Here is a 19931-nt window from a genome sequence, read left to right on the forward strand (position 1 = left end):
GTAATTACATATACGTTTAGTATATGATTATTAAATACATAATCAGTGTATTAATATTAAATACATGTTTAGTGTATGAATATTAAATACATGTTTAGTGTATTAATATTAAATATATATTTAGTTTATTAAAATTAAATACATTTTTTGTATTAATATTAAATACATGTTTAGTGTATTAATATTAAATACATATTTACTGTATTAATACTAAATACATGTTTAGTGTATAAATAATAACTACATGTTTAGTGTATGAATATTAAATACATGTTTAGTGTATTAATATTAAATATATGTTTAGTTTATTAAAATTAAATACATGTTTTTGTATAAATATTAAATACATGTTTAGTGTATGAATATTAAATACATGTTTAGTGTATAAATATTGAATACATGTTTAGTGTATGAATATTAAATACATGTTTAATGTATGAATATTAAATACATGTTTAGTGTATAAATATTAAATACATGTTTCGTTTACGAACATTAAATACATGCTTAGTGTATGAATATTAAATACATGTTTAATGTATGAATATTAAATACATGTTTAGTGTATGAATATTAAATACATTTTTAATGTATGAATATTAAATACATGTTTAGTGTATAAATATTAAATACATGATTAGTGTATTAATATTAAATAATGATTAGTGTATAACTATTAAATACATGTTCAGTGTATTAATATTAAATACATGTTTAGTGTATAAATATTAAATACATGTTTAGTGTATGAATATTAAATGCATGTTTAGTGTATAATATTAAATACATGTTTAGTGTATGAATATTCAATACATGTTTACTGTATAAATATTAAATACATGTTTAGTATATTAATATTAAATATATGTTTAGTTTATTAAACTTAAATACATGTTGTGTAATAATATTAAATACATGTTTAGTGTATGAATATTAAATACACGTTTAGTGTATGAATATTAAATACATGTTTAGTTTATGAATATTAAATACATGTTTAGTGGATGTATAATAAATACATATTTAGTGTATTAATATTAAATACATGTTTAGTGTATAAATATTAAATACATGTTTAGTGTATTAATATTAAATACATGTTTAGTGTATAAATAATAACTACATGTTTAGTGTATGAATATTAAATACATGATTAGTGTATGAATGTTAAATACATGTTTGGTTTATGAATATTAAATACATGTTTAGTGTATTAATATTAAATACACTTTTAGTGTATAAATATTAAATACACGTTTAGTGTAAAAATATTAAATACATGTTTAGTGTATTAATATTAAATATATGATTAGTTTATTAAAATTAAATACATGTTTTTGTATTAATATTAAATGCATATTAAGTGTAAGAATAATAACTACATGTTTATTGAATGAATATTAAATAAATGTTTAGTGTATGAATATTTAATACATGTTTAGTGTATTAATATTAAACATATGTTTAGTTTATTAAAATTAAATAAATGTTTTTGTATGAATATTAAATACATGTTTAGTGTATAAATATTAAATACATGTTTACTGTATGAAAATTAAATATATGATTAGTGTGTAATTACATATACGTTTAGTATATGATTATTAAATACATAATCAGTGTATTAATATTAAATACATAATCAGTGTATTAATATTAAAAACATGTTGAGTGTATGAATATTAAATACATGTTTAGTGTATAAATATTAAATACATGTTTAATGTATGAATATTAAATACATGTTTAGTGTATGAATATTAAATACATGTTTAATGTATTAATATTAAATACATCTTTAGTGTATAAATATTAAATACATGTTTCGTGTATAAATATTAAATACATGTTAAGTGTATAGATATTAAATACATATTTAGTGTATAAATATTAAATACATGATTAGAGTATTAATACTAAATACATGATTAGTGTATGAATATTAAATACATGTTTGGTGTATTAATATTAAATACATGTTTAGTGTATTAATATTAAATACATGTTTAGTGTCTAAATAATAACTAAATGTTTAGTGTATGAATATTAAATACATGTTTAGTGTATAAATATTAAATACATGTTTAGTGTAATAATATTAAATATATGTTTAGTTTATTAAAATTAAATACATGTTTTTGTATTAATATTAAATACATGTTAAGTGTATAAATCTCAAATACATGTTAAGTGTATTAATATTAAATTCATGTTTTAGTGTATAAATGTTAAATATATGTTTAGTGTAATAATATTAAATATATGTTTAGTTTATTAAAATTAAATACATGTTTTTGTATTAATATTAAATGCATGTTAAGTGTATAAATCTCAAATACATGTTTAGTGTATTAATATTAGATTCATGTTTAGTGTATGAATGTTAAATATATGTTTAGTGTATGAATATTAAATACATGTTTAGTTTATTAAAATGAAATACATGTTTTTGTATTAATATTAAATACATGTTTAGTGTATAAATATTAAATACATGTTTAGTGTATTAATATTAAATACATGTTTAGTGTACGAATATTAAATACATGTTTAGTGTATGAATATTAAATACATGTTTAGTGTATGAATATTCAATACATGTTTACTGTATAAATATTAAATACATGATTAGTGTATTAATATTAAATACATGATTAGTGTATAAATATTAAATACATGTTTAGTGTATTAATATTAAATACATGTTTAGTGTATTAATATTAAATACATGTTTAGTGTACAAATAATAACTAAATGTTTAGTGTATTAATATTAAATACATGTTTACTGTTTTAATATTAAATACATGTTTAGTGTATAAATAATAACTACATGTTTAGTGTATGAATATTAAATACATGTTTAGTGAATAAATATTAAATACATGTTTAGTGTATTAATATTAAATATATGTTTAATTTATTAAAATTAAATACATGTTTTTGTATAAATATTAAATACATGTTTAGTGTATGAATATTAAATACATGTTTAGTGTATGAATATTAAATACATGTTTGTGTATAAATATTAAATACATGTTTAGTGTATTAATATTAAATATATGTTTAGTTTATTAAACTTAAATACATGTTTTTGTATTAAAATTAAATGCATGTTTAGTGTATAAATATTAAATACAGGTTTAATGTATTAATATTAAATACATGTTTAGTGTATGAATAATAACTACATGTTTAGTGTATTAATATTAAATATGTGTTTACTTTATTAAAATTAAATAAAAGTTTTTGTATTAATATTAAATACATGTTTAGTGTATAAATATTAAATACAGGTTTAATGTATTAATATTAAATACATGTTTAGTGTATGAATAATAACTACAGGTTTAGTGTATAAATATTAAATACATGTTTAGTGTATGAATGTTAAATACATGTTTAGTTTATGAATATTAAATACATGTTTAGTGTATTAATATTAAATATATATTTAGTTTATTAAAATTAAATACATGTTCTGTATTAATATTAAATACATGTTTAGTGTATAAATATTAAATACATGTTTAGTGTATTAATATTGAATATATGTTTAGTGTATGAATATTAAATACATGTTTAGTGTATGAATATTAAATATATGTTTAGTGTATTATATTAAATACATGTTTAGTGTATTAATATTAAATACACTTTTAGTGTATAAATAGTAAATACAAGTTTAGTGTAACAATATCAAATACATGTTTAGTGTATTAATATTAAATATATGTATAGTTTATTCAAATTAAATACATGTTTTTGTATTAATATTAAATACATTTTAAGTGTAAGAATAATAACTACATGTTTATTGAATGAATATTAAATACATGTTTAGTGTATGAATATTTAATACATGTTTTTGTATTAATATTAAATACATGTTTAGTGTATGGATATTAAATACATGTTTAGTGTATAAATATAAGTGTATGAGTAACAAAACTTATGTAAAAAAAATAAATAAAAGAAACAAAAAAAAAGGAAAAAGAGAGAGAGAGAGACGGAGAGGACCGGGCATATTAAAAGGGAACGTGCGCCCTCCTGTGGACTTCTGCCACAATTGCACACATAAAGAAATTCATTATTTCCAAGTGTGCCTTATTTGGAGGATAATAAATACATGTTTACTGTATTAATATTAAATATATGATTAGTAAATAATTACATATATGTTTGGTTTATGAGTATTAAATACATGTTTAGTGTATGAATATTAAATACATGTTTAGTGTATTAATATTAAATATATATTTAGTTTATTAAAATTAAATACATGTTTTTGTATTAATATTAAATACATGTTTAGTGTATAAATATTTAATACATGTTTACTGTATTAATATTAGATACATGTTTAGTGTATAAATAATAACTACATGTTTAGTGTATGAATATTAAATACATGTTTAGTGTATAAATATTAAATACATGTTTAGTGTATTAATATTAAATATATGTTTAGTTTATTAAAAATTAAATACATGTTTAGTGTATGAATATTAAATACATGTTTAGTGTATAAATGTTAAATACATGTTTAGTTCATGAATATTAAATACATGTTTAGTGTATTAATATTAAATATATATTTAGTTTATTAAAATTAAATACATGTTTTTGTATTAATATTAAATACATTTTTAGTGTATTAATATTAAATACATGTTTACTGTATTAATATTAAATACATGTTTAGTGTATAAATAATAACTACATGTTTAGTGTATGAATATTAAATACATGTTTAGTGTATAAATAATAACTACATGTTTAGTGTATGAATATTAAATACATGTTTAGTGTATAAATATTAAATACATGTTTAGTGTATTAATATTAAATATATGTTTAGTTTATTAAAATTAAATACATGTTTTTGTATTAATATTAAATACATATTAAGTGTAAGAATAATAACTACATATTTATTGAATGAATATTAAATACATGTTTAGTGTATAAATATTTAATACATGTTTACTGTATTAATATTAAATACATGTTTAGTGTATGAATAATAACTACATGTTTAGTGTATGAATATTAAATACATGTTTAGTGTATAAATATTAAATACATGTTTAGTGTATTAATATTAAATATATGTTTAGTTTATTAAAAATTAAATACATGTTTAGTGTATGAATGTTAAATACATGTTTAGTTTATGAATATTAAATACATGTTTAGTGTATTAATATTAAATATGTATTTAGTTTATTACAATTAAATACATGTTTTTGTATTAATATTAAATACATGTTTAGTGTATGAATATTAAATACATGTTTAGTGTATGAATATTGAATACATGTTTAGTGTAAAATATTAAATACATGTTTAGTGTATTAATATTAAACACATGTTTAGTGTATGAATATTAAATACACTTTTAGTGTATGAATATTAAATACACGTTTAGTGTAAAAATATTAAATACATGTTTAGTGTATTAATATTAAATATATATTTCGTTTATTAAAATTAAATACATGTTTTTGTATTAATATTAAATACATGTTTAGTGTATAAATATTTAATACATGTTTACTGTATTAATATTAAATACATGTTTAGTGTATAAATAATAACTACATGTTTAGTGTATGAATATTAAATACATGTTTAGTGTATAAATATTAAATACTTTTTTTATTGTATTAATATCAAATATATGTTTAGTTTATTCAAATTAAATACATGTTTTTGTATTAATATTAAATACATATTAAGTGTAAGAATAATAACTACATGTTTATTGAATGAATATTAAATACATGTTTAGTGTATAAATATTTAATACATGTTTACTGTATTAATATTAAATACACGTTTAGTGTATGAATAATAACTACATGTTTAGTGTATGAATATTAAATATATGTTTAGTGTATAAATATTAAATACATCTTTAGTGTATTAATATTAAATATATGTTTAGTTTATTAAAAATTAAATACATGTTTAGTGTATGAACATTAAATACATGTTTAGTGTATAAATGTTAAATACATGTTTAGTTTATGAATATTAAATACATGTTTAGTGTATTAATATTAAATATATATTTAGTTTATTAAAATTAAATACATGTTTTTGTATTAATATTAAATACATGTTTAGTGTATTAATATTAAATACATATTTACTGTATTAATATTAAATACATGTTTAGTGTATAAATAATAACTACATGTTTAGTGTATGAATATTAAATACATGTTTAGTGTATTAATATTAAATATATGTTTAGTTTATTAAAATTAAATACATGTTTTTGTATAAATATTAAATACATGTTTAGTGTATGAATATTAAATACATGTTTAGTGTATAAATATTAAATACATGTTTAGTGTATGAATATTAAATACATGTTTAATGTATGAATATTAAATACATGTTTAGTGTATGAATATTAAATACATGTTTCGTTTACAAATATTAAATAAATGCTTAGTTAATGAATATTAAATACATGTTTAATGTATGAATATTAAATACATGTTTAGTGTATGAATATTAAATACATTTTTAATGTATGAATATTAAATACATGTTTAGTGTATAAATATTAAATACATGATTAGTGTATTAATATTAAATAATGATTAGTGTATAACTATTAAATACATGTTCAGTGTATTAATATTAAATACATGTTTAGTGTATAAATATTAAATACATGTTTTGTGTATGAATATTAAATACATGTTTAGTGTATAAATATTAAATACATGTTTAGTGTATGAATATTCAATACATGTTTACTGTATAAATATTAAATACATGTTTAGTATATTAATATTAAATATATGTTTAGTTTATTAAACTTAAATACATGTTGTGTATTAATATTAAATACATGTTTAGTGTATGAATATTAAATACACGTTTAGTGTATGAATATTAAATACATGTTTAGTTTATGAATATTAAATACATGATTAGTGTATAAATGTTAAATACATGTTTAGTTTATGAATATTAAATACATGTTTAGTGTATTAATATTAAATACACTTTTAGTGTATAAATATTAAATACACGTTTAGTGTAAAAATATTAAATACATGTTTAGTGTATTAATATTAAATATATGATTAGTTTATTAAAATTAAATACATGTTTTTGTATTAATATTAAATACATATTAAGTGTAAGAATAATAACTACATGTTTATTGAATGAATATTAAATAAATGTTTTGTGTATGAATATTTAATACATGTTTAGTGTATTAATATTAAATATATGTTTAATTTATTAAAATTAAATAAATGTTTTTGTATGAATATTAAATACATGTTTAGTGTATAAATATTAAATACATGTTTACTGTATGAAAATGTAATATATGATTAGTGTGTAATTACATATACGTTTAGTATATGATTATTAAATACATAATCAGTGTATTAATATTAAATACATAATCAGTGTATTAATATTAAATACATGTTTAGTGTATGAATATTAAATACATGTTTAGTGTATAAATATTAAATACATGTTTAATGTATGAATATTAAATACATGTTTAGTGTATGAATATTAAATACATGTTTAATGTATTAATATTAAATACATCTTTAGTGTATAAATATTAAATACATGTTAAGTGTATAAATATTAAATACATATTTAGTGTATAAATATTAAATACATTTTTTGAGTATTCATACTAAATACATGATTAGTGTATAAATATTAAATACATGTTTGGTGTATTAATATTAAATACATGTTTAGTGTCTTAATATTAAATACATGTTTAGTGTCTAAATAATAACTAAATGTTTAGTGTATGAATATTAAATACATGTTTAGTGTATAAATATTAAATACATGTTTAGTGTAATAATATTAAATATATGTTTAGTTTATTAAAATTAAATACATGTTTTTGTATTAATATTAAATACATGTTAAGTGTATAAATCTCAAATACATGTTAAGTGTATTAATATTAAATTCATGTTTTAGTGTATAAATGTTAAATATATGTTTAGTGTAATAATATTAAATATATGTTTAGTTTATTAAAATTAAATACATGTTTTTGTATTGATACTAAATGCATGTTAAGTGTATAAATCTCAAATACGTGTTAAGTGTATTAATATTAGATTCATGTTTAGTGTATGAATGTTAAATATATGTTTAGTGTATGAATATTAAATACATGTTTAGTTTATTAAAATGAAATACATGTTTTTGTATTAATATTAAATACATGTTTAGTGTATAAATATTAAATACATGTTTAGTGTATTAATATTAAATATATGTTTAGTGTACGAATATTAAATACATGTTTAGTGTATGAATATTAAATACATGTTTAGTGTATGAATATTCAATACATGTTTACTGTATAAATATTAAATACATGATTAGTGTATTAATATTAAATACATGATTAGTGTATAAATATTAAATACATGTTTAGTGTATTATATTAAATACATGTTTAGTGTATTAATATTAAATACATGTTTAGTGTACAAATAATAACTAAATGTTTAGTGTATTAATATTAAATACATGTTTACTGTATTAATATTAAATACATGTTTAGTGTATAAATAATAACTACATGTTTAGTGTATGAATATTAAATACATGTTTAGTGTATAAATATTAAATACATGTTTAGTGTATTAATATTAAATATATGTTTAATTTATTAAAATTAAATACATGTTTTTGTATAAATATTAAATACATGTTTAGTGTATGAATATTAAATACATGTTTAGTGTATAAATATTAAATACATGTTTAGTGTATGAATATTAAATACATGTTTAGTGTATGAATATTAAATACATGTTTGTGTATAAATATTACATACATGTTTAGTGTATTAATATTAAATATATGTTTAGTTTATTAAACTTAAATACATGTTTTTGTATTAAAATTAAATACACATTTAGTGTATGAATATTAAATACATGTTTAGTTTATGAATATTAAATACATGTTTAGTGGATAAATAATAAATAAATATTTAGTGTATTAATATTAAATACATGTTTAGTGTATAAATATTAAATACATGTTTAGTGTATAAATATTAAATACATGTTTAGTGTATTAATATTAAATATGTGTTTACTTTATTAAAATTAAATAAATGTTTTTGTATTAATATTAGATACATGTTTAGTGTATAAATATTTAATACAGGTTTAATGTATTAATATTAAATACATGTTTAGTGTATGAATAATAACTACAGGTTTAGTGTATAAATATTAAATACATGTTTAGTGTATGAATGTTAAATACATGTTTAGTTTATGAATATTAAATACATGTTTAGTGTATTAATATTAAATATATATTTAGTTTATTAAAATTAAATACATGTTCTGTATTAATATTAAATACATGTTTAGTGTATAAATATTAAATACATGTTTAGTGTATTAATATTAAATACATGTTTAGTGTATGAATATTAAATACATGTTTAGTGTATGAATATTAAATACATGTTTAGTGTATTATATTAAATACATGTTTAGTGTATTAATATTAAATACACTTTTAGTGTATAAATAGTAAATACAAGTTCAGTGTAACAATATTAAATACATGTTTAGTGTTTTAATATTAAATATATGTATAGTTTATTCAAATTAAATACATGTTTTTGTATTAATATTAAATACATGTTTAGTGTATAAATATTAAATACATGTTTAGTGTATAAATAATAACTACATGTTTAGTGTATGAATATTAAATACATGTTAAGTGTATTAATATTAAATATATGTTTAGTTTATTAAAATTAAATACATGTTTTTGTATAAATATTAAATACATGTTTAGTGTATGAATATTAAATACATGTTTAGTGTGTAAATATTAAATACATGTTTAGTGTATGAATATTAAATACATGTTTAATGTATGAATATTAAATACATGTTTAGTGTATGAATATTAAATACATGTTTCGTTTACGAATATTAAATAAATGCTTAGTGTATGAATATTAAATACATTTTTAATGTATGAATATTAAATACATGTTTAGTGTATAAATATTAAATACATGATTAGTGTATTAATATTAAATAATGATTAGTGTATAACTATTAAATACATGTTCAGTGTATTAATATTAAATACATGTTTAGTGTATAAATATTAAATACATGTTTTGTGTATGAATATTAAATGCATGTTTAGTGTATAATATTAAATACATGTTTAGTGTATGAATATTCAATACATGTTTAGTGTATTATATTAAATACATGTTTAGTGTATTAATATTAAATACACTTTTAGTGTATAAATAGTAAATACAAGTTCAGTGTAACAATATTAAATACATGTTTAGTGTATTAATATTAAATATATGTATAGTTTATTCAAATTAAATACATGTTTTTGTATTAATATTAAATACATGTTTAGTGTATAAATATTAAATACATGTTTAGTGTATAAATAATAACTACATGTTTAGTGTATGAATATTAAATACATGTTTAGTGTATTAATATTAAATATATGTTTAGTTTATTAAAATTAAATACATGTTTTTGTATAAATATTAAATACATGTTTAGTGTATGAATATTAAATACATGTTTAGTGTATAAATATTAAATACATGTTTAGTGTATGAATATTAAATACATGTTTAATGTATGAATATTAAATACATGTTTAGTGTATAAATATTAAATACATGTTTCGTTTACGAATATTAAATAAATGCTTAGTGTATGAATATTAAATACATGTTTAATGTATGAATATTAAATACATGTTTAGTGTATGAATATTAAATACATTTTTAATGTATGAATGTTAAATACATGTTTAGTGTATAAATATTAAATACATGATTAGTGTATTAATATTAAATAATGATTAGTGTATAACTATTAAATACATGTTCAGTGTATTAATATTAAATACATGTTTAGTGTATAAATATTAAATACATGTTTTGTGTATGAATATTAAATGCATGTTTAGTGTATAATATTAAATACATGTTTAGTGTATGAATATTCAATACATGTTTACTGTATAAATATTAAATACATGTTTAGTATATTAATATTAAATATATGTTTAGTTTATTAAACTTAAATACATGTTGTGTATTAATATTAAATACATGTTTAGTGTATGAATATTAAATACACGTTTAGTGTATGAATATTAAATACATGTTTAGTTTATGAATATTAAATACATGATTAGTCTATAAATGTTAAATACATGTTTAGTTTATGAATATTAAATACATGTTTAGTGTATTAATATTAAATACACTTTTAGTGTATAAATATTAAATACACGTTTAGTGTAAAAATATTAAATACATGATTAGTTTATTAAAATTAAATACATGTTTTTGTATTAATATTAAATACATATTAAGTGTAAGAATAATAACTAAATGTTTATTGAATGAATATTAAATAAATGTTTAGTGTATGAATATTTAATACATGTTTAGTGTATTAATATTAAATATATGTTTAGTTTATTAAAATTAAATACATGTTTTTGTATGAATATTAAATACATGTTTAGTTTATAAATATTAAATACATGTTTACTGTATGAAAATTAAATATATGATTAGTGTGTAATTACATATACGTTTAGTATATGATTATTAAATACATAATCAGTGTATTAATATTAAATACATAATCAGTGTATTAATATTAAATACATGTTTAGTGTATGAATATTAAATACATGTTTAGTGTATAAATATTAAATACATGTTTAATGTATGAATATTAAATACATGTTTAGTGTATGAATATTAAATACATGTTTAATGTATTAATATTAAATACATCTTTAGTGTATAAATATTAAATACATGTTTCGTGTATAAATATTAAATACATGTTAAGTGTATAAATATTAAATACATATTTAGTGTATAAATATTAAATACATTTTTAGAGTATTAATACTAAATACATGATTAGTGTATGAATATTAAATACATGTTTGGTGTATTAATATTAAATACATGTTTAGTGTATTAATATTAAATACATGTTTAGTGTCTAAATAATAACTAAATGTTTAGTGTATGAATATTAAATACATGTTTAGTGTATAAATATTAAATACATGTTTAGTGTAATAATATTAAATATATGTTTAGTTTATTAAAATTAAATACATCTTTTTGTATTAATATTAAATACATGTTAAGTGTATAAATCTCAAATACATGTTAAGTGTATTAATATTAAATTCATGTTTTAGTGTATAAATGTTAAATATATGTTTAGTGTAATAATATTAAATATATGTTTAGTTTATTAAAATTAAATAAATGTTTTTGTATTAATATTAAATGCATGTTAAGTGTATAAATCTCAAATACATGTTTAGTGTATTAATATTAGATTCATGTTTAGTGTATGAATGTTAAATATATGTTTAATGTATGAATATTAAATACATGTTTAGTTTATTAAAATGAAATACATGTTTTTGTATTAATATTGAATACATGTTTAGTGTATGAATATTAAATACATGTTTAGTGTATTAATATTAAATACATGTTTAGTGTACGAATATTAAATACATGTTTAGTGTATGAATATTAAATACATGTTTAGTGTATGAATATTCAATACATGTTTACTGTATAAATATTAAATACATGATTAGTGTATTAATATTAAATACAAGATTAGTGTATAAATATTAAATACATGTTTAGTGTATTAATATTAAATACATGTTTAGTGTATTAATATTAAATACATGTTTAGTGTACAAATAATAACTAAATGTTTAGTGTATTAATATTAAATACATGTTTACTGTATTAATATTAAATACATGTTTAGTGTATGAATATTAAATACATGTTTAGTGTATAAATATTAAATACATGTTTAGTGTATTAATATTAAATATATGTTTAATTTATTAAAATTAAATACATGTTTTTGTATAAATATTAAATACATGTTTAGTGTATGAATATTAAATACATGTTTAGTGTATAAATATTAAATACATGTTTAGTGTATGAATATTAAATACATGTTTAGTGTATGAATATTAAATACATGTTTGTGTATAAATATTAAATACATGTTTAGTGTATTAATATTAAATATATGTTTAGTTTATTAAACTTAAATACATGTTTTTGTATTAAAATTAAATACACATTTAGTGTATGAATATTAAATACATGTTTAGTGTATTAATATTAAATACATGTTTAGTGTATTAATATTAAATACATGTTTAGTGTATAAATATAAGTGTCTGAGAAACCAAACTTATGTAAAAAAAAATAAAAGAAACAAAAAAAAAGGAAAAGGAGAGATAGAGAGACGGAGAGGACCGGACTTATTAAGAGGGAACGTGCGCCCTCCTGTGGACTTCTGCCGCAACTGCAGGCATAAAGAAATTCATTATTTCCAAGTGTGCCTTATTTAGAGGATAATAAATACATGTTTACTAAATGACTATTAAATATATGATTAGTATATGATTACATATACGTTTAGTATATGATTATTAAATACATGTTCAGTATATTAATATTAAATACATGTTTAGTGTATGAATATTAAATACATATTTAGTGTATAAATATTAAATACATGTTTAGTGTATGAATATTAAATACATGTTTAATGTATGAATATTAAATGCATGTTTAGTGTATAAATTATAAATGCATGTTTCGTGTACGAATATTAAATACATGTTTAATGTATGAATATTAATTACATGTTTAGTGTATGAATATTAAATACATTTTTAATGTATGAATATTAAATACATATTTAGTGTATTAATAATAAATACATGTTAAGTGTATAAATATTAAATACATATTTAGTGTATAAATATTAAATACATGATTAGTGTATTAATATTAAATACATGTTTAGAGTATTAATATTAAATACATGTTTAGTGTATAAATAATAACTAAATGTTTAGTGTATTAATATTAAATACATGTTTACTGTATTAATATTAAATACATGTTTAGTGTATAAATAATAATTACATGTTTAGTGTATGAATATTAAATACATGTTTAGTGTATAAATATTAAATACATGTTTAGTGTATTAATATTAAATATATGTTTAGTTTATTAAAATTAAATACATGTTTTTGTATAAATATTAAATACATGTTTAGTGTATGAATATTAAATAGATGTTTAGTGTATGAATATTAAATACATGTTTAGTGTATGAATATTAAATACATGTTTGTGTATAAATATTAAATACATGTTTAGTGTATTAATATTAAATATATGTTTATTTTATTAAACTTAAATACATGTTTTTGTATTAATATTAAATACACATTTAGTGTATGAATATTAAATACATGTTTAGTGTATTAATATTAAATACATGTTTAGTGTATGAATAATAACTACAGGTTTAATGTATAAATATTAAATACATGTTTAGTGTATGAATGTTAAATACATGTTTAGTTTATGAATATTAAATATGTGTTTACTTTATTAAAATTAAATAAATGTTTTTGTATTAATATTAAATACATGTTTAGTGTATAAATATTAAATACAGGTTTAGTGTATTAATATTAAATACATGTTTAGTGTATGAATAATAACTACAGGTTTAATGTATAAATATTAAATACATCTTTAGTGTATGAATGTTAAATACATGTTTAGTTTATGAATATTAAATACATGTTTAGTGTATTAATATTAAATATATATTTAGTTTATTAAAATTAAATACATGTTCTGTATTAATATTAAATACATGTTTAGTGTATAAATATTAGATAAATATTTAGTTAATGAATATTAAATACATGTTTAGTGTATAAATATTAAATACATGTTTAGTGTATTATATTAAATACATGTTTAGTGTATTAATATTAAATATATATTTAGTTTATTAAAATTAAATACATGTTCTGTATTAATATTAAATACATGTTTAGTGTATAAATATTAAATACATGTTTAGTGTATTAATATTAAATACATGTTTAGTGTATGAATATTAAATACATGTTTAGTGTATAAATATTAAATACATGTTTAGTGTATTATATTAAATACATGTTTAGTGTATTAATATTAAATACACTTTTAGTGTATAAATAGTAAATACACGTTTAGTGTAACAATATTAAATACATGTTTAGTGTATTAATATTAAATATATGTTTAGTTTATTAAAATTAAATACATGTTTTTGAATTAATATTAAATACATATTAAGTGTAAGAATAATAACTACATGTTTATTGAATGAATATTAAATACATGTTTAGTGTATGAATATTTAATACATGTTTAGTGTATTAATATTAAATATGTGTTTAGTTTATTAAAATGAAATACATGTTTTTGTATTAATATTAAATACATGTTTAGTGTATTAATATTAAATACATGTTTAGTTTATTAAAATTAAATACATGTTTTTGTATTAATATTAAATACATGTTTTGTGTATTAATATTAAATACATGTTTAGTGTATTAATATTAAATACATGTTTAGTGTATAAATGTTAAATACATGTTTAGTGTATGAATATTAAATAAATGTTTAGTTTATTAAAATTAAATACATGTTTTTGTATTAATATTAAATACATGTTTAGTGTATTAATATTAAATACATGTTTAGTGTATAAATATAAGTGTTTGAGAAACCAAACTTATGTAAAAAAAAATAAAAGAAACAAAAAAAAAGGAAAAAGAGGGATAGAGAGACGGAAAGGACCGGACTTATTAAGAGGGAACGTGCGCCCTCCTGTGGACTTCTGCCGCAACTGCAGGCATAAAGAAATTCATTATTTCCAAGTGTGCCTTATTTAGAGGATAATAAATACATGTTTACTAAATGACTATTAAATATATGATTAGTATATGATTACATATACGTTTAGTATATGATTATTAAATACATGTTCAGTATATTAATATTAAATACATGTTTAGTGTATGAATATTAAATACATATTTAGTGTATAAATATTAAATACATGTTTAGTGTATGAATATTAAATACATGTTTAATGTATGAATATTAAATGCATGTTTAGTGTATAAATTATAAATATATGTTTCGTGTACGAATATTAAATACATGTTTAATGTATGAATATTAATTACATGTTTAGTGTATGAATATTAAATACATTTTTAATGTATGAATATTAAATACATATTTAGTGTATTAATAATAAATACATGTTAAGTGTATAAATATTAAATACATATTTAGTGTATAAATATTAAATACATGATTAGTGTATTAATATTAAATACATGATTAGTGTATAAATATTAAATACATGTTTAGTGTATTAATATTAAATACATGTTTAGTGTATTAATATTAAATACATGTTTAGAGTATTAATATTAAATACATGTTTAGTGTATAAATAATAACTAAATGTTTAGTGTATTAATATTAAATACATGTTTACTGTATTAATATTAAATACATGTTTAGTGTATAAATAATAATTACATGTTTAGTGTATGAATATTAAATACATGTTTAGTGTATAAATATTAAATACATGTTTAGTGTATTAATATTAAATATATGTTTAGTTTATTAAAATTAAATACATGTTTTTGTATAAATATTAAATACATGTTTAGTGTATGAATATTAAATAGATGTTTAGTGTATGAATATTAAATACATGTTTAGTGTATGAATATTAAATACATGTTTGTGTATAAATATTAAATACATGTTTAGTGTATTAATATTAAATATATGTTTATTTTATTAAACTTAAATACATGTTTTTGTATTAATATTAAATACACATTTAGTGTATGAATATTAAATACATGTTTAGTGTATTAATATTAAATACATGTTTAGTGTATGAATAATAACTACAGGTTTAATGTATAAATATTAAATACATGTTTAGTGTATGAATGTTAAATACATGTTTAGTTTATGAATATTAAATATGTGTTTACTTTATTAAAATTAAATAAATGTTTTTGTATTAATATTAAATACATGTTTAGTGTATAAATATTAAATACAGGTTTAGTGTATTAATATTAAATACATGTTTAGTGTATGAATAATAACTACAGGTTTAATGTATAAATATTAAATACATCTTTAGTGTATGAATGTTAAATACATGTTTAGTTTATGAATATTAAATACATGTTTAGTGTATTAATATTAAATATATATTTAGTTTATTAAAATTAAATACATGTTCTGTATTAATATTAAATACATGTTTAGTGTATAAATATTAGATAAATATTTAGTTAATGAATATTAAATACATGTTTAGTGTATAAATATTAAATACATGTTTAGTGTATTATATTAAATACATGTTTAGTGTATTAATATTAAATATATATTTAGTTTATTAAAATTAAATACATGTTCTGTATTAATATTAAATACATGTTTAGTGTATAAATATTAAATACATGTTTAGTGTATTAATATTAAATACATGTTTAGTGTATGAATATTAAATACATGTTTAGTGTATAAATATTAAATACATGTTTAGTGTATTATATTAAATACATGTTTAGTGTATTAATATTAAATACACTTTTAGTGTATAAATAGTAAATACACGTTTAGTGTAACAATATTAAATACATGTTTAGTGTATTAATATTAAATATATGTTTAGTTTATTAAAATTAAATACATGTTTTTGAATTAATATTAAATACATATTAAGTGTAAGAATAATAACTACATGTTTATTGAATGAATATTAAATACATGTTTAGTGTATGAATATTTAATACATGTTTAGTGTATTAATATTAAATATGTGTTTAGTTTATTAAAATGAAATACATGTTTTTGTATTAATATTAAATACATGTTTAGTGTATTAATATTAAATACATGTTTAGTTTATTAAAATTAAATACATGTTTTTGTATTAATATTAAATACATGTTTTGTGTATTAATATTAAATACATGTTTAGTGTATTAATATTAAATACATGTTTAGTGTATAAATGTTAAATACATGTTTAGTGTATGAATATTAAATAAATGTTTAGTTTATTAAAATTAAATACATGTTTTTGTATTAATATTAAATACATGTTTAGTGTATTAATATTAAATACATGTTTAGTGTATAAATATAAGTGTTTGAGAAACCAAACTTATGTAAAAAAAAATAAAAGAAACAAAAAAAAAGGAAAAAGAGGGATAGAGAGACGGAAAGGACCGGACTTATTAAGAGGGAACGTGCGCCCTCCTGTGGACTTCTGCCGCAACTGCAGGAATAAAGAAATTCATTATTTCCAAGTGTGCCTTATTTAGAGGATAATAAATACATGTTTACTAAATGACTATTAAATATATGATTAGTATATGATTACATATACGTTTAGTATATGATTATTAAATACATGTTCAGTATATTAATATTAAATACATGTTTAGTGTATGAATATTAAATACATATTTAGTGTATAAATATTAAATACATGTTTAGTGTATGAATATTAAATACATGTTTAATGTATGAATATTAAATGCATGTTTAGTGTATAAATTATAAATACATGTTTCGTGTACGAATATTAAATACATGTTTAATGTATGAATATTAATTACATGTTTAGTGTATGAATATTAAATACATTTTTAATGTATGAATATTAAATACATATTTAGTGTATTAATAATAAATACATGTTAAGTGTATAAATATTAAATACATATTTAGTGTATAAATATTAAATACATGATTAGTGTATTAATATTAAATACATGATTAGTGTATAAATATTAAATACATGTTTAGTGTATTAATATTAAATACATGTTTAGTGTATTAATATTAAATACATGTTTAGAGTATTAATATTAAATACATGTTTAGTGTATAAATAATAACTAAATGTTTAGTGTATTAATATTAAATACATGTTTACTGTATTAATATTAAATACATGTTTAGTGTATAAATAATAATTACATGTTTAGTGTATGAATATTAAATACATGTTTAGTGTATAAATATTAAATACATGTTTAGTGTATTAATATTAAATATATGTTTAGTTTATTAAAATTAAATACATGTTTTTGTATAAATATTAAATACATGTTTAGTGTATGAATATTAAATACATGTTTAGTGTATGAATATTAAATACATGTTTAATGTATGAATATTAAATACATGTTTAGTGTATAAATATTAAATACATGTTTCGTGTACGAATATTAAATACATGTTTAGTGTATTAATATTAAATACATGTTTAATGTATGAATATTAAATACATGTTTAGTGTATGAATATTAAATGAATTTTCAATGTATGAATATTAAATACATGTTTAGTGTATAAATATTAAATACATGTTTTGTGAATAAATATTAAATACATGTTAAGTGTATGAATATTAAATACATATTTAGTGTATGAATATTAAATACATGATTAGTGTATTAATATTAAATACATGATTAGTGTATAACTATTAATTACATGTTCAGTGTATAAATATTAAATACAGGTTTAGTGTAATAATATTAAATATATGTTTAGTTTATTAAAATTAAATACATGTTTTTGTATTAATATTAAATACATGTTTAGTGTATGAATATTAAATGCATGTTTAGTGTATGAATATTCAATACATGTTTAGTTTATGAATATTAAATACATGTTTAGTGGATATATAATAAATACATATTTAGTGTATTAATATTAAATATATGTTTAGTGTAATAAAATTAAATACATGTTTTTGTATTAATATTAAATACATGTTTAGTGTATAAATATTAAATACATGTTTAGTATATTAATATTAAATACATGTTTAGTGTATAAATATAAATGTATGAGTAACAAAA

This window comes from Nerophis ophidion, linkage group LG23 (assembly GCF_033978795.1).
Source record: "Nerophis ophidion isolate RoL-2023_Sa linkage group LG23, RoL_Noph_v1.0, whole genome shotgun sequence".
Taxonomy (NCBI): Eukaryota; Metazoa; Chordata; class Actinopteri; order Syngnathiformes; family Syngnathidae; genus Nerophis; species Nerophis ophidion.